General features: G+C 56.5%; 1 long non-coding RNA gene and 2 other non-coding genes across 4 annotated transcripts in view; 2 read left to right on the top strand and 1 right to left on the bottom strand.

Annotated features, from left to right (window-relative positions):
- LOC117976474 (uncharacterized) overlaps positions 1–17,141 on the bottom strand; it is a 190,879-nt gene that overhangs the window by 21,425 nt on the left and 152,313 nt on the right. For both annotated transcript variants that reach the window (XR_010110633.1, XR_010110634.1), the window contains one exon: positions 1–17,141. This exon is cut by the window's left edge and continues 21,425 nt beyond it; it is cut by the window's right edge and continues 98,616 nt beyond it. This is a non-coding gene — a long non-coding RNA (uncharacterized LOC117976474).
- On the top strand, positions 5,258–5,448 carry LOC129394542 (U2 spliceosomal RNA). Its single transcript, XR_008621828.1, has one exon. It is a non-coding gene; the product is annotated as a U2 spliceosomal RNA (small nuclear RNA).
- LOC134729546 (U2 spliceosomal RNA) lies at positions 11,315–11,505 on the top strand. Its single transcript, XR_010110756.1, has one exon. It is a non-coding gene; the product is annotated as a U2 spliceosomal RNA (small nuclear RNA).

The raw sequence follows: 17,141 nt of genomic DNA, 5'->3' as shown, positions 1-17,141 counted from the left end.
CCCATGTGTTCTCACTGTTCAACTCCCACTTAGGAGCGAGAACATGCGGTGTTTGGTTTTCGCTTCCTGTGTCAGTTTGCTGAGAATGAGGCCTTCCAGCTTCATCCACGTTCCCGCAGAGGACATGAACTCATCCTTTTTTATGGCTGCGTAGTAATTCCATGGTGTATACGTGCCACACTTTCTTTATCCAGCCTATCATTCATGGGCATTCGAGTTGGTTCCAAGTCTTTGCTATTGTAAATAGTGCTGCAGTAAACATACGTGTCCACGTGTCTTCCTAGTAGGAACTTCTTCCTCTTCAGCCCGCTGAGTAGCTGGCACTTTAAGGCAGGTGCCAACGCACCGGCAGCAAGCTTCCTTTTTTGCCCGGGAAAAACTGAGGTGCAGGTAGTATAAGCCATTTATCACGGAACGCACAGGAGCAGAGCTCGAGTCCAAGCATCGTGGCTCCACCCGTCATGCTTGATGCATCTTTAGGCTCCGCTCTAGGTATGCGTATCCTTTACGGGATCAGCCACCGGCAGTTGCCTTGCGACCACGATGACAAACCTCTGCCGGCTCTTTTGGGTCTCATCCCTGTATCTATTATACGTTGCATCCCAACATAAAGATCGGAATGTTCCTTTCGCTGACCCAGTCTCTCACCCTTTCCAAACTCCAGAAATCTTGTCTGTCCTCGGAAGAACTCCCCCTGCTTCTTTCTCTAAAGGCTGTCTTCAGGCCGGGCACAGTGGGGGGATCGCTTGAGCCCAGAAGGCCGCAGTGAGGTGAGATCGCGCCATTGCACTGCAGCCCCGGCGGCAGAGCCGGAGCCCCGTCTCGAAAGAAACAAACAAAAACCAACCGACCAACCAACAAACAAACACAGACAAAGAAAGAAAGAGCCCAGGCAACCTAGTGAAAACCTGTTCGGGCTGGGGCGTATCTGTACCCCAGCTGTTCCAGAGGCTGAGGCCAGGAGGATGGGTGGACGCTGGGAGGTGGATGCTGCAGTGAGCAGTGATCGCACCACTGCACTCCAGCCTGGGTGACAGAGCCAGACCCCGTCCCAAATAAATAAACATGAAAATAGAGGAACCAGTTTGTAGAAAGCGGGAGAGGGTCCCATTGAACTTCAAGCCTTCGAGCAACAGCTGTGGCTGGACAGGTTGGACCAGCAGGCTGGAGCAGTCGCCATCTTGGCAGGGATCATTGACCCTGATCTATCGCCGGGAGGAGGAAGAGCTGATCTTACGCAGGGAGGGCAGGTGGACTATGCGTGGACTCTGGTGATCTGTTTGGGTGCCAGGTGTTACTCCCAGGGCCACCCGTAACTGTGAATGTGCAGGAACCCTGACTTGAGAAGGGCCTGGCCACGGGGGGCTTAGGCCCCTGGGGAATGAGAGTTTGGTTCCCGGTACCCAGGGAAACCACCAGCATCGGCAGAGGTGATAGCTGGGGAGGAGCGGGGATTTGGACGAGAGACACAGGATGAGTACCGGGGGCAGCCCCGTGATCAACAACTGCTGCAACAGGGGCCGTTTGTTCGACTCGCTAGTCTTCTGTGGCTCTATGCGGTACTAAAGAGCAGAAGACAGAAGATACAAAAACCACAAAAGGTAGCCGGGCGTGGTGCTGCCCGTCAATAATCCCAGCTACTCGGGAGGCTGAGACAGGAGAATCGCTTGAACCCGGGAGGCGGAAGTTTCAGCGAGCCGAGATCACGCCATTGCAGTCCAACCTGAGCGTCCGAGCGAGACTCTATCTCAGAAAATAAAGACAGAATGAAAGAGCCCGGCGCGGTGGCTTACGCCTGTAATCCCAGCGCTTTGGGAGGCCGAGGCGGGCGGATCGCCTGAGGTCAGGAGCTGGAGACCAGCCTGGCCGACATGGCGAAACCCCCTAAAAATACAAAAATGAGCCGGGCGTGGTGGCCTACGCCTGTAATCCCAGCTACCCAGGAGGCTGAGGCAGGAGAATCGCTGGAACCCGGGAGGTAGAGGCTGCAGTGAGCCGAGATCGCGCCACTGCACTCCAGCCTGGGCGACAGAGCAAGAGTTTGTCTGTCAAAAAAAAAAAAAAAAAAAAAAAAAAAAGCCAGGGTGAGCGGTGGCTCAAGCCTGTAATCGCAAGCAACACTTTGGGAGGCGGCAGCTGGGCGGATCACCGGAGGTCGGGAGTTGGAGACCAGCCTGACCAACATGGAGAAACCCCATGTGTACTAAAAATACAAACTTAGCCGGGCGTGGTGGCACATGCCTGTAGTCCCAGCTGCTCGGGAGGCTGAGGCAGGGGAATCGCTTGAACCCGGGAGGCGGAGGTTGCAGAGAGCCTAGATCGCGCCATTGGACTCCAGGCTGGGTAACAAGAGCGGAACCTCCGTCTGAAAAAAAAAAAAAAATTGGGAGAATTTTGCTCCCACTGCCGTCAAAATCCCATGTGTATTTCACACTTACAGCACAGCTCCGTTAGAACTGACCACATTTCCAGGGCTCCCTAGATACCTGTGGCCAGCGGCTGCCATACTGCACCGTGCTGGGCTGTAGAATGGGGATGACAAGACAGGGCGGCGGAGATTGGGTTGGCGTGAAGCGAGGGAAACACTCGGCCGCAGGACAAAACTAAAACAGCAAGGGGGCACCGAAAGACTCAGTAGTCCACATGAATATCTTGATTATGTTGTAGCCGAGATAATGTAGGGTCCACCCCTACCGGGTCTGTGGGTTTTCTCTTCGTGTGTGTGCGCGGAGACGAGAGATCGAAGAGATAAAGACAGAAGACAAAGAGATAGGAAGAAAGACAGCTGGGCCCGGGGGACCACTGCCACCAAAGCGCGGAGACAGACAGGTAGTGGCCCCGAATGCCTGGAGGCGCTGCTATTTATTGTAGTCAAGGCAAGGGGGCAGGGTAAGGAGTGCCAGTCATCTCCAGTGATCGATAGGTCACGCGAGTCACGTGTCCACTGGACAGGGGGCCTTTCCCTTTGTGGTAGCCGAGGTGGAGAGGGAGGACAGCAAACGTCAGCGTTTCTTCTATGCACTTATCAGAAAGATCGAAGACTGTGGTACTCCTACTAATTCTGCTACTGCTGTCTTCTAAGAACTTAAAAGGAGGAGCCAGGTGTACAGGCGGAACATGAAAGTGAAGAAGGAGCGTGCCCACTGAAGCACAGCATCACAGGGAGACGTTGGAGCCTCCGGATGACTGCGGGCCGGCCTGGCTAATGTCAGACCTCCCACAAGAGGTGGTGGAGCGGAGCGTTCTCTGTCTCCCCTGGAGAGAGGGAGATTCCCTTTCCCGGCCTGCTAAGTAACGGGTGCCTTCCCAGGCACTGGGGCCGCCGCTAGACCAAGGCCTGCTAAGTAACCAGGGCCTTCCCAGGCACTGGCATTACCGCTAGGCCAAGGAGCCCTCCAGCGGCCCTTCTCTGGGCGTGAATGAGGGCTCACACTCTTGTCTCCTGGTCACCTCTCACTGTGGCCCTTCAGCTCCTAACTCTGTGTGGCCTGGTTTCCCCCAAGGTAATCATAATGGAACAGAGATCATTATGGTAATAGAACAAAGAGTAATGCTACAAACTAATGATTAATAATAGTCAGATATAATCCTATCCGTTTCCTATCTCTAGTAAAACTTTTCTTATTCTAATAATTTTCTTTACTATACTGGAACAGCTTGTGCCTTCAGGCTCTTGCCTGGGCACCTGGGTGGCTTGCGGCCCACAAGATAAGATATATTGCGTTGAACTATAGTTTATGTTGATTGCTGAATGATTTAGGGCGGGGGGGTGGGCACCCTCTGAAATTCTGCCCTGGAGGAGAGGCCTCACCCTAACCCTGGCCGTGGCTAATAATAAGGCCCACCTCTTAGGGCCGTGGAGTGAAATTAAGTTTTCCAGGTAATGCGCAGTAGAGCCCTCAGCCCTCCGCTGAAGTTGCGTTAGGAAGGAGGAAGGGAGAGGTAAATGCTGAGCCCGCAGGCGGCAGTCTGTGCCTCGGAGAGAAACTTTATCCCAACCTTGCTGGGGGCCTTGACGCCCACCTTGCCCCAAGAGCACCCCGGCAGTCACCCCTGCCCTCTGGGGTCCTGCCACCCCGAGCCCGACCTTCCCCCTTTTCCCCCGCGCCGGGCCAATAGCCTCCTAACTGCGTCGTGCTCATCACGGTCTGCCGTGCTCATCACCTTTGCGTCGTTTCTTCGCTCCACAAACGTTTGCTGAGCGCCTTCCACACGCCAGGCGCCAGACTCGCGCGGGGAAACAGGGATAAGCACTGAGGAGGGGTCCCAGCCCTCAGCGATGGGATTTCAGAGCGGGAGATAGAGGGTTGCCCAGAAGGGTGGTGAGTGGAATAGCTGATATAAACAACGGGGGCGCGATGAAATACACAGGAGGGCTGCTAGTCACATACGGGGCGGGTGCCGAGGGCCCTTGACTAAGGGAGGCTTCCTGGACGGGTGACACCCAAGCGGAGTCCTGACGACCTGCGTCAGAAGTAGCCAGGCGAGGAGGAGGGGAAGGGAATCCACGTCCCGAGCAGGGAGGCAGCTTTCCCTACACAGCACAGGACACGGTCCGCGCACAGAAGCCGCAGGAGACGCAGGCACAGGGGCTGGGGAGAATCCTTGCTGGGCCCTCGCCGCCTCCCTCTGCTGGGTGTCTGGTGCCAGCCTCCTGCCTGGCAGAGGAACTCCAGCCCCTGCTCCCGGAAGCCCCTCCAGGCCTTCGGCTTCCCTGACTGGGCATGGGCCCCTCGTCCCCTCGGGTACGGGGCCGGTCTCCCCGCCCGCGGGCGGCGAAGTAAAGGCCCAGCGCAGCCCGCGCTCCTGCCCTGGGGCCTCGTCTTTCTCCAGGAAAACGTGGACCGCTCTCCGCCGACAGGTCTCTTCCACAGACCCCTGTCGCCTTCGCCCCCAGTCTCTTCCGGTTCTGTCTTTTCGCTGGCTCGATACGAACAAGGAAGTCGCCCCCAGCGGAGCCCCGGCTCCCCCAGGCAGAGGCGGCCCCGGGGGCGGAGTCAACGGCGGAGGCCACGCCCTCCGTGAAAGGGCGGGGCATGCAAATTCGAAATGAAAGCCCGGGAACGCCGGAAGAAGCACGGGTGTAAGATTTCCCTTTTCAAAGGCGGAGAATAAGAAATCAGCCCGAGAGTGTAAGGGCGTCAATAGCGCTGTGGACGAGACAGAGGGAATGGGGCAAGGAGCGAGGCTGGGGCTCTCACCGCGACTTGAATGTGGATGAGAGTGGGACGGTGACGGCGGGCGCGAAGGCGGCAGCATCGCTTCTCGGCCTTTTGGCTAAGATCAAGTGTAGTATCTGTTCTTATCAGTTTAATATCTGATACGTCCTCTATCCGAGGACAATATATTAAATGGATTTTTGGAGCAGGGAGATGGAATAGGAGCTTGCTCCGTCCACTCCACGCATCGACCTGGTATTGCAGTACCTCCAGGAACGGTGCACCCCCTCCGGGGATACAACGTGTTTCCTAAAAGCAGAGCGAGGTAAGAGACAGTAGCATCTGCGGGGCGGCTTGCACGCCGAGTGCCTGTGACGCGCCGGCTTGACTTAACTGCTTCCCTGAAGTACCGCGAGGGAGGTTCCTGATCTGCGGGCGGTAGGCTTATGCGGCACGCTTCCGTTTCCACCGTGACTACTGCGCTTTGGGAAGGCCACGACCTCCTCCTTTGGGGAGGTCCTTAGGATCTCAGCTTGGCAGTCGAGTGGGTGGCGACCTTTTAAAGGAATGGGATCCACCCGGAATTGAACTTCTTTCTCCTCTCTCTCTCTCTCTCTCTCTCTCTCTCTCTCTCTCTCTCTCTCTTCACCCCCCCCCCGCCTCTCCTCCGTTCTCTCTTTTGGTTTCCCCCACCCCCTCCCAAGTTCTGGGGTACATGTGCAGGACGTGCAGGTTTGGAACATAGATACACGTGTGCCACGGTGCTTTGCTGCACCTATCCACCAGTCGTCTAGGTTTGAAGCCCCGCACGCGTTGGCTATTTGTCCTAATGCTCTCTCTCCCCTTGCCCCCCACGCCCCGTCAGGGCCCGGCGTGTGATGTTCCCCTCCCTGTGTCCCATGTGTTCTCACTGTTCAACTCCCACTTAGGAGCGAGAACATGCGGTGTTTGGTTTTCGCTTCCTGTGTCAGTTTGCTGAGAATGAGGCCTTCCAGCTTCATCCACGTTCCCGCAGAGGACATGAACTCATCCTTTTTTATGGCTGCGTAGTAATTCCATGGTGTATACGTGCCACACTTTCTTTATCCAGCCTATCATTCATGGGCATTCGAGTTGGTTCCAAGTCTTTGCTATTGTAAATAGTGCTGCAGTAAACATACGTGTCCACGTGTCTTCCTAGTAGGAACTTCTTCCTCTTCAGCCCGCTGAGTAGCTGGCACTTTAAGGCAGGTGCCAACGCACCGGCAGCAAGCTTCCTTTTTTGCCCGGGAAAAACTGAGGTGCAGGTAGTATAAGCCATTTATCACGGAACGCACAGGAGCAGAGCTCGAGTCCAAGCATCGTGGCTCCACCCGTCATGCTTGATGCATCTTTAGGCTCCGCTCTAGGTATGCGTATCCTTTACGGGATCAGCCACCGGCAGTTGCCTTGCGACCACGATGACAAACCTCTGCCGGCTCTTTTGGGTCTCATCCCTGTATCTATTATACATTGCATCCCAACATAAAGATCGGAATGTTCCTTTCGCTGACCCAGTCTCTCACCCTTTCCAAACTCCAGAAATCTTGTCTGTCCTCGGAAGAACTCCCCCTGCTTCTTTCTCTAAAGGCTGTCTTCAGGCCGGGCACAGTGGGGGGATCGCTTGAGCCCAGAAGGCCGCAGTGAGGTGAGATCGCGCCATTGCACTGCAGCCCCGGCGGCAGAGCCGGAGCCCCGTCTCGAAAGAAACAAACAAAAACCAACCGACCAACCAACAAACAAACACAGACAAAGAAAGAAAGAGCCCAGGCAACCTAGTGAAAACCTGTTCGGGCTGGGGCGTATCTGTACCCCAGCTGTTCCAGAGGCTGAGGCCAGGAGGATGGGTGGACGCTGGGAGGTGGATGCTGCAGTGAGCAGTGATCGCACCACTGCACTCCAGCCTGGGTGACAGAGCCAGACCCCGTCCCAAATAAATAAACATGAAAATAGAGGAACCAGTTTGTAGAAAGCGGGAGAGGGTCCCATTGAACTTCAAGCCTTCGAGCAACAGCTGTGGCTGGACAGGTTGGACCAGCAGGCTGGAGCAGTCGCCATCTTGGCAGGGATCATTGACCCTGATCTATCGCCGGGAGGAGGAAGAGCTGATCTTACGCAGGGAGGGCAGGTGGACTATGCGTGGACTCTGGTGATCTGTTTGGGTGCCAGGTGTTACTCCCAGGGCCACCCGTAACTGTGAATGTGCAGGAACCCTGACTTGAGAAGGGCCTGGCCACGGGGGGCTTAGGCCCCTGGGGAATGAGAGTTTGGTTCCCGGTACCCAGGGAAACCACCAGCATCGGCAGAGGTGATAGCTGGGGAGGAGCGGGGATTTGGACGAGAGACACAGGATGAGTACCGGGGGCAGCCCCGTGATCAACAACTGCTGCAACAGGGGCCGTTTGTTCGACTCGCTAGTCTTCTGTGGCTCTATGCGGTACTAAAGAGCAGAAGACAGAAGATACAAAAACCACAAAAGGTAGCCGGGCGTGGTGCTGCCCGTCAATAATCCCAGCTACTCGGGAGGCTGAGACAGGAGAATCGCTTGAACCCGGGAGGCGGAAGTTTCAGCGAGCCGAGATCACGCCATTGCAGTCCAACCTGAGCGTCCGAGCGAGACTCTATCTCAGAAAATAAAGACAGAATGAAAGAGCCCGGCGCGGTGGCTTACGCCTGTAATCCCAGCGCTTTGGGAGGCCGAGGCGGGCGGATCGCCTGAGGTCAGGAGCTGGAGACCAGCCTGGCCGACATGGCGAAACCCCCTAAAAATACAAAAATGAGCCGGGCGTGGTGGCCTACGCCTGTAATCCCAGCTACCCAGGAGGCTGAGGCAGGAGAATCGCTGGAACCCGGGAGGTAGAGGCTGCAGTGAGCCGAGATCGCGCCACTGCACTCCAGCCTGGGCGACAGAGCAAGAGTTTGTCTGTCAAAAAAAAAAAAAAAAAAAAAAAAAAAAAAGCCAGGGTGAGCGGTGGCTCAAGCCTGTAATCGCAAGCAACACTTTGGGAGGCGGCAGCTGGGCGGATCACCGGAGGTCGGGAGTTGGAGACCAGCCTGACCAACATGGAGAAACCCCATGTGTACTAAAAATACAAACTTAGCCGGGCGTGGTGGCACATGCCTGTAGTCCCAGCTGCTCGGGAGGCTGAGGCAGGGGAATCGCTTGAACCCGGGAGGCGGAGGTTGCAGAGAGCCTAGATCGCGCCATTGGACTCCAGGCTGGGTAACAAGAGCGGAACCTCCGTCTGAAAAAAAAAAAAAAATTGGGAGAATTTTGCTCCCACTGCCGTCAAAATCCCATGTGTATTTCACACTTACAGCACAGCTCCGTTAGAACTGACCACATTTCCAGGGCTCCCTAGATACCTGTGGCCAGCGGCTGCCATACTGCACCGTGCTGGGCTGTAGAATGGGGATGACAAGACAGGGCGGCGGAGATTGGGTTGGCGTGAAGCGAGGGAAACACTCGGCCGCAGGACAAAACTAAAACAGCAAGGGGGCACCGAAAGACTCAGTAGTCCACATGAATATCTTGATTATGTTGTAGCCGAGATAATGTAGGGTCCACCCCTACCGGGTCTGTGGGTTTTCTCTTCGTGTGTGTGCGCGGAGACGAGAGATCGAAGAGATAAAGACAGAAGACAAAGAGATAGGAAGAAAGACAGCTGGGCCCGGGGGACCACTGCCACCAAAGCGCGGAGACAGACAGGTAGTGGCCCCGAATGCCTGGAGGCGCTGCTATTTATTGTAGTCAAGGCAAGGGGGCAGGGTAAGGAGTGCCAGTCATCTCCAGTGATCGATAGGTCACGCGAGTCACGTGTCCACTGGACAGGGGGCCTTTCCCTTTGTGGTAGCCGAGGTGGAGAGGGAGGACAGCAAACGTCAGCGTTTCTTCTATGCACTTATCAGAAAGATCGAAGACTGTGGTACTCCTACTAATTCTGCTACTGCTGTCTTCTAAGAACTTAAAAGGAGGAGCCAGGTGTACAGGCGGAACATGAAAGTGAAGAAGGAGCGTGCCCACTGAAGCACAGCATCACAGGGAGACGTTGGAGCCTCCGGATGACTGCGGGCCGGCCTGGCTAATGTCAGACCTCCCACAAGAGGTGGTGGAGCGGAGCGTTCTCTGTCTCCCCTGGAGAGAGGGAGATTCCCTTTCCCGGCCTGCTAAGTAACGGGTGCCTTCCCAGGCACTGGGGCCGCCGCTAGACCAAGGCCTGCTAAGTAACCAGGGCCTTCCCAGGCACTGGCATTACCGCTAGGCCAAGGAGCCCTCCAGCGGCCCTTCTCTGGGCGTGAATGAGGGCTCACACTCTTGTCTCCTGGTCACCTCTCACTGTGGCCCTTCAGCTCCTAACTCTGTGTGGCCTGGTTTCCCCCAAGGTAATCATAATGGAACAGAGATCATTATGGTAATAGAACAAAGAGTAATGCTACAAACTAATGATTAATAATAGTCAGATATAATCCTATCCGTTTCCTATCTCTAGTAAAACTTTTCTTATTCTAATAATTTTCTTTACTATACTGGAACAGCTTGTGCCTTCAGGCTCTTGCCTGGGCACCTGGGTGGCTTGCGGCCCACAAGATAAGATATATTGCGTTGAACTATAGTTTATGTTGATTGCTGAATGATTTAGGGCGGGGGGGTGGGCACCCTCTGAAATTCTGCCCTGGAGGAGAGGCCTCACCCTAACCCTGGCCGTGGCTAATAATAAGGCCCACCTCTTAGGGCCGTGGAGTGAAATTAAGTTTTCCAGGTAATGCGCAGTAGAGCCCTCAGCCCTCCGCTGAAGTTGCGTTAGGAAGGAGGAAGGGAGAGGTAAATGCTGAGCCCGCAGGCGGCAGTCTGTGCCTCGGAGAGAAACTTTATCCCAACCTTGCTGGGGGCCTTGACGCCCACCTTGCCCCAAGAGCACCCCGGCAGTCACCCCTGCCCTCTGGGGTCCTGCCACCCCGAGCCCGACCTTCCCCCTTTTCCCCCGCGCCGGGCCAATAGCCTCCTAACTGCGTCGTGCTCATCACGGTCTGCCGTGCTCATCACCTTTGCGTCGTTTCTTCGCTCCACAAACGTTTGCTGAGCGCCTTCCACACGCCAGGCGCCAGACTCGCGCGGGGAAACAGGGATAAGCACTGAGGAGGGGTCCCAGCCCTCAGCGATGGGATTTCAGAGCGGGAGATAGAGGGTTGCCCAGAAGGGTGGTGAGTGGAATAGCTGATATAAACAACGGGGGCGCGATGAAATACACAGGAGGGCTGCTAGTCACATACGGGGCGGGTGCCGAGGGCCCTTGACTAAGGGAGGCTTCCTGGACGGGTGACACCCAAGCGGAGTCCTGACGACCTGCGTCAGAAGTAGCCAGGCGAGGAGGAGGGGAAGGGAATCCACGTCCCGAGCAGGGAGGCAGCTTTCCCTACACAGCACAGGACACGGTCCGCGCACAGAAGCCGCAGGAGACGCAGGCACAGGGGCTGGGGAGAATCCTTGCTGGGCCCTCGCCGCCTCCCTCTGCTGGGTGTCTGGTGCCAGCCTCCTGCCTGGCAGAGGAACTCCAGCCCCTGCTCCCGGAAGCCCCTCCAGGCCTTCGGCTTCCCTGACTGGGCATGGGCCCCTCGTCCCCTCGGGTACGGGGCCGGTCTCCCCGCCCGCGGGCGGCGAAGTAAAGGCCCAGCGCAGCCCGCGCTCCTGCCCTGGGGCCTCGTCTTTCTCCAGGAAAACGTGGACCGCTCTCCGCCGACAGGTCTCTTCCACAGACCCCTGTCGCCTTCGCCCCCAGTCTCTTCCGGTTCTGTCTTTTCGCTGGCTCGATACGAACAAGGAAGTCGCCCCCAGCGGAGCCCCGGCTCCCCCAGGCAGAGGCGGCCCCGGGGGCGGAGTCAACGGCGGAGGCCACGCCCTCCGTGAAAGGGCGGGGCATGCAAATTCGAAATGAAAGCCCGGGAACGCCGGAAGAAGCACGGGTGTAAGATTTCCCTTTTCAAAGGCGGAGAATAAGAAATCAGCCCGAGAGTGTAAGGGCGTCAATAGCGCTGTGGACGAGACAGAGGGAATGGGGCAAGGAGCGAGGCTGGGGCTCTCACCGCGACTTGAATGTGGATGAGAGTGGGACGGTGACGGCGGGCGCGAAGGCGGCAGCATCGCTTCTCGGCCTTTTGGCTAAGATCAAGTGTAGTATCTGTTCTTATCAGTTTAATATCTGATACGTCCTCTATCCGAGGACAATATATTAAATGGATTTTTGGAGCAGGGAGATGGAATAGGAGCTTGCTCCGTCCACTCCACGCATCGACCTGGTATTGCAGTACCTCCAGGAACGGTGCACCCCCTCCGGGGATACAACGTGTTTCCTAAAAGCAGAGCGAGGTAAGAGACAGTAGCATCTGCGGGGCGGCTTGCACGCCGAGTGCCTGTGACGCGCCGGCTTGACTTAACTGCTTCCCTGAAGTACCGCGAGGGAGGTTCCTGATCTGCGGGCGGTAGGCTTATGCGGCACGCTTCCGTTTCCACCGTGACTACTGCGCTTTGGGAAGGCCACGACCTCCTCCTTTGGGGAGGTCCTTAGGATCTCAGCTTGGCAGTCGAGTGGGTGGCGACCTTTTAAAGGAATGGGATCCACCCGGAATTGAACTTCTTTCTCCTCTCTCTCTCTCTCTTCACCCCCCCCCCCGCCTCTCCTCCGTTCTCTCTTTTGGTTTCCCCCACCCCCTCCCAAGTTCTGGGGTACATGTGCAGGACGTGCAGGTTTGGAACATAGATACACGTGTGCCACGGTGCTTTGCTGCACCTATCCACCAGTCGTCTAGGTTTGAAGCCCCGCACGCGTTGGCTATTTGTCCTAATGCTCTCTCTCCCCTTGCCCCCCACGCCCCGTCAGGGCCCGGCGTGTGATGTTCCCCTCCCTGTGTCCCATGTGTTCTCACTGTTCAACTCCCACTTAGGAGCGAGAACATGCGGTGTTTGGTTTTCGCTTCCTGTGTCAGTTTGCTGAGAATGAGGCCTTCCAGCTTCATCCACGTTCCCGCAGAGGACATGAACTCATCCTTTTTTATGGCTGCGTAGTAATTCCATGGTGTATACGTGCCACACTTTCTTTATCCAGCCCATCATTCATGGGCATTCGAGTTGGTTCCAAGTCTTTGCTATTGTAAATAGTGCTGCAGTAAACATACGTGTCCACGTGTCTTCCTAGTAGGAACTTCTTCCTCTTCAGCCCGCTGAGTAGCTGGCACTTTAAGGCAGGTGCCAACGCACCGGCAGCAAGCTTCCTTTTTTGCCCGGGAAAAACTGAGGTGCAGGTAGTATAAGCCATTTATCACGGAACGCACAGGAGCAGAGCTCGAGTCCAAGCATCGTGGCTCCACCCGTCATGCTTGATGCATCTTTAGGCTCCGCTCTAGGTATGCGTATCCTTTACGGGATCAGCCACCGGCAGTTGCCTTGCGACCACGATGACAAACCTCTGCCGGCTCTTTTGGGTCTCATCCCTGTATCTATTAAACGTTGCATCCCAACATAAAGATCGGAATGTTCCTTTCGCTGACCCAGTCTCTCACCCTTTCCAAACTCCAGAAATCTTGTCTGTCCTCGGAAGAACTCCCCCTGCTTCTTTCTCTAAAGGCTGTCTTCAGGCCGGGCACAGTGGGGGGATCGCTTGAGCCCAGAAGGCCGCAGTGAGGTGAGATCGCGCCATTGCACTGCAGCCCCGGCGGCAGAGCCGGAGCCCCGTCTCGAAAGAAACAAACAAAAACCAACCGACCAACCAACAAACAAACACAGACAAAGAAAGAAAGAGCCCAGGCAACCTAGTGAAAACCTGTTCGGGCTGGGGCGTATCTGTACCCCAGCTGTTCCAGAGGCTGAGGCCAGGAGGATGGGTGGACGCTGGGAGGTGGATGCTGCAGTGAGCAGTGATCGCACCACTGCACTCCAGCCTGGGTGACAGAGCCAGACCCCGTCCCAAATAAATAAACATGAAAATAGAGGAACCAGTTTGTAGAAAGCGGGAGAGGGTCCCATTGAACTTCAAGCCTTCGAGCAACAGCTGTGGCTGGACAGGTTGGACCAGCAGGCTGGAGCAGTCGCCATCTTGGCAGGGATCATTGACCCTGATCTATCGCCGGGAGGAGGAAGAGCTGATCTTACGCAGGGAGGGCAGGTGGACTATGCGTGGACTCTGGTGATCTGTTTGGGTGCCAGGTGTTACTCCCAGGGCCACCCGTAACTGTGAATGTGCAGGAACCCTGACTTGAGAAGGGCCTGGCCACGGGGGGCTTAGGCCCCTGGGGAATGAGAGTTTGGTTCCCGGTACCCAGGGAAACCACCAGCATCGGCAGAGGTGATAGCTGGGGAGGAGCGGGGATTTGGACGAGAGACACAGGATGAGTACCGGGGGCAGCCCCGTGATCAACAACTGCTGCAACAGGGGCCGTTTGTTCGACTCGCTAGTCTTCTGTGGCTCTATGCGGTACTAAAGAGCAGAAGACAGAAGATACAAAAACCACAAAAGGTAGCCGGGCGTGGTGCTGCCCGTCAATAATCCCAGCTACTCGGGAGGCTGAGACAGGAGAATCGCTTGAACCCGGGAGGCGGAAGTTTCAGCGAGCCGAGATCACGCCATTGCAGTCCAACCTGAGCGTCCGAGCGAGACTCTATCTCAGAAAATAAAGACAGAATGAAAGAGCCCGGCGCGGTGGCTTACGCCTGTAATCCCAGCGCTTTGGGAGGCCGAGGCGGGCGGATCGCCTGAGGTCAGGAGCTGGAGACCAGCCTGGCCGACATGGCGAAACCCCCTAAAAATACAAAAATGAGCCGGGCGTGGTGGCCTACGCCTGTAATCCCAGCTACCCAGGAGGCTGAGGCAGGAGAATCGCTGGAACCCGGGAGGTAGAGGCTGCAGTGAGCCGAGATCGCGCCACTGCACTCCAGCCTGGGCGACAGAGCAAGAGTTTGTCTGTCAAAAAAAAAAAAAAAAAAAAAAAAAAAAAAGCCAGGGTGAGCGGTGGCTCAAGCCTGTAATCGCAAGCAACACTTTGGGAGGCGGCAGCTGGGCGGATCACCGGAGGTCGGGAGTTGGAGACCAGCCTGACCAACATGGAGAAACCCCATGTGTACTAAAAATACAAACTTAGCCGGGCGTGGTGGCACATGCCTGTAGTCCCAGCTGCTCGGGAGGCTGAGGCAGGGGAATCGCTTGAACCCGGGAGGCGGAGGTTGCAGAGAGCCTAGATCGCGCCATTGGACTCCAGGCTGGGTAACAAGAGCGGAACCTCCGTCTGAAAAAAAAAAAAAAATTGGGAGAATTTTGCTCCCACTGCCGTCAAAATCCCATGTGTATTTCACACTTACAGCACAGCTCCGTTAGAACTGACCACATTTCCAGGGCTCCCTAGATACCTGTGGCCAGCGGCTGCCATACTGCACCGTGCTGGGCTGTAGAATGGGGATGACAAGACAGGGCGGCGGAGATTGGGTTGGCGTGAAGCGAGGGAAACACTCGGCCGCAGGACAAAACTAAAACAGCAAGGGGGCACCGAAAGACTCAGTAGTCCACATGAATATCTTGATTATGTTGTAGCCGAGATAATGTAGGGTCCACCCCTACCGGGTCTGTGGGTTTTCTCTTCGTGTGTGTGCGCGGAGACGAGAGATCGAAGAGATAAAGACAGAAGACAAAGAGATAGGAAGAAAGACAGCTGGGCCCGGGGGACCACTGCCACCAAAGCGCGGAGACAGACAGGTAGTGGCCCCGAATGCCTGGAGGCGCTGCTATTTATTGTAGTCAAGGCAAGGGGGCAGGGTAAGGAGTGCCAGTCATCTCCAGTGATCGATAGGTCACGCGAGTCACGTGTCCACTGGACAGGGGGCCTTTCCCTTTGTGGTAGCCGAGGTGGAGAGGGAGGACAGCAAACGTCAGCGTTTCTTCTATGCACTTATCAGAAAGATCGAAGACTGTGGTACTCCTACTAATTCTGCTACTGCTGTCTTCTAAGAACTTAAAAGGAGGAGCCAGGTGTACAGGCGGAACATGAAAGTGAAGAAGGAGCGTGCCCACTGAAGCACAGCATCACAGGGAGACGTTGGAGCCTCCGGATGACTGCGGGCCGGCCTGGCTAATGTCAGACCTCCCACAAGAGGTGGTGGAGCGGAGCGTTCTCTGTCTCCCCTGGAGAGAGGGAGATTCCCTTTCCCGGCCTGCTAAGTAACGGGTGCCTTCCCAGGCACTGGGGCCGCCGCTAGACCAAGGCCTGCTAAGTAACCAGGGCCTTCCCAGGCACTGGCATTACCGCTAGGCCAAGGAGCCCTCCAGCGGCCCTTCTCTGGGCGTGAATGAGGGCTCACACTCTTGTCTCCTGGTCACCTCTCACTGTGGCCCTTCAGCTCCTAACTCTGTGTGGCCTGGTTTCCCCCAAGGTAATCATAATGGAACAGAGATCATTATGGTAATAGAACAAAGAGTAATGCTACAAACTAATGATTAATAATAGTCAGATATAATCCTATCCGTTTCCTATCTCTAGTAAAACTTTTCTTATTCTAATAATTTTCTTTACTATACTGGAACAGCTTGTGCCTTCAGGCTCTTGCCTGGGCACCTGGGTGGCTTGCGGCCCACAAGATAAGATATATTGCGTTGAACTATAGTTTATGTTGATTGCTGAATGATTTAGGGCGGGGGGGTGGGCACCCTCTGAAATTCTGCCCTGGAGGAGAGGCCTCACCCTAACCCTGGCCGTGGCTAATAATAAGGCCCACCTCTTAGGGCCGTGGAGTGAAATTAAGTTTTCCAGGTAATGCGCAGTAGAGCCCTCAGCCCTCCGCTGAAGTTGCGTTAGGAAGGAGGAAGGGAGAGGTAAATGCTGAGCCCGCAGGCGGCAGTCTGTGCCTCGGAGAGAAACTTTATCCCAACCTTGCTGGGGGCCTTGACGCCCACCTTGCCCCAAGAGCACCCCGGCAGTCACCCCTGCCCTCTGGGGTCCTGCCACCCCGAGCCCGACCTTCCCCCTTTTCCCCCGCGCCGGGCCAATAGCCTCCTAACTGCGTCGTGCTCATCACGGTCTGCCGTGCTCATCACCTTTGCGTCGTTTCTTCGCTCCACAAACGTTTGCTGAGCGCCTTCCACACGCCAGGCGCCAGACTCGCGCGGGGAAACAGGGATAAGCACTGAGGAGGGGTCCCAGCCCTCAGCGATGGGATTTCAGAGCGGGAGATAGAGGGTTGCCCAGAAGGGTGGTGAGTGGAATAGCTGATATAAACAACGGGGGCGCGATGAAATACACAGGAGGGCTGCTAGTCACATACGGGGCGGGTGCCGAGGGCCCTTGACTAAGGGAGGCTTCCTGGACGGGTGACACCCAAGCGGAGTCCTGACGACCTGCGTCAGAAGTAGCCAGGCGAGGAGGAGGGGAAGGGAATCCACGTCCCGAGCAGGGAGGCAGCTTTCCCTACACAGCACAGGACACGGTCCGCGCACAGAAGCCGCAGGAGACGCAGGCACAGGGGCTGGGGAGAATCCTTGCTGGGCCCTCGCCGCCTCCCTCTGCTGGGTGTCTGGTGCCAGCCTCCTGCCTGGCAGAGGAACTCCAGCCCCTGCTCCCGGAAGCCCCTCCAGGCCTTCGGCTTCCCTGACTGGGCATGGGCCCCTCGTCCCCTCGGGTACGGGGCCGGTCTCCCCGCCCGCGGGCGGCGAAGTAAAGGCCCAGCGCAGCCCGCGCTCCTGCCCTGGGGCCTCGTCTTTCTCCAGGAAAACGTGGACCGCTCTCCGCCGACAGGTCTCTTCCACAGACCCCTGTCGCCTTCGCCCCCAGTCTCTTCCGGTTCTGTCTTTTCGCTGGCTCGATACGAACAAGGAAGTCGCCCCCAGCGGAGCCCCGGCTCCCCCAGGCAGAGGCGGCCCCGGGGGCGGAGTCAACGGCGGAGGCCACGCCCTCCGTGAAAGGGCGGGGCATGCAAATTCGAAATGAAAG

This window comes from Pan paniscus, chromosome 19 (assembly GCF_029289425.2).
Source record: "Pan paniscus chromosome 19, NHGRI_mPanPan1-v2.0_pri, whole genome shotgun sequence".
NCBI classification, from domain to species: Eukaryota; Metazoa; Chordata; class Mammalia; order Primates; family Hominidae; genus Pan; species Pan paniscus.
The sequence above is the reverse complement of the archived record's forward strand: the minus strand, read 5'-3'. Positions and strand labels throughout refer to the sequence as shown.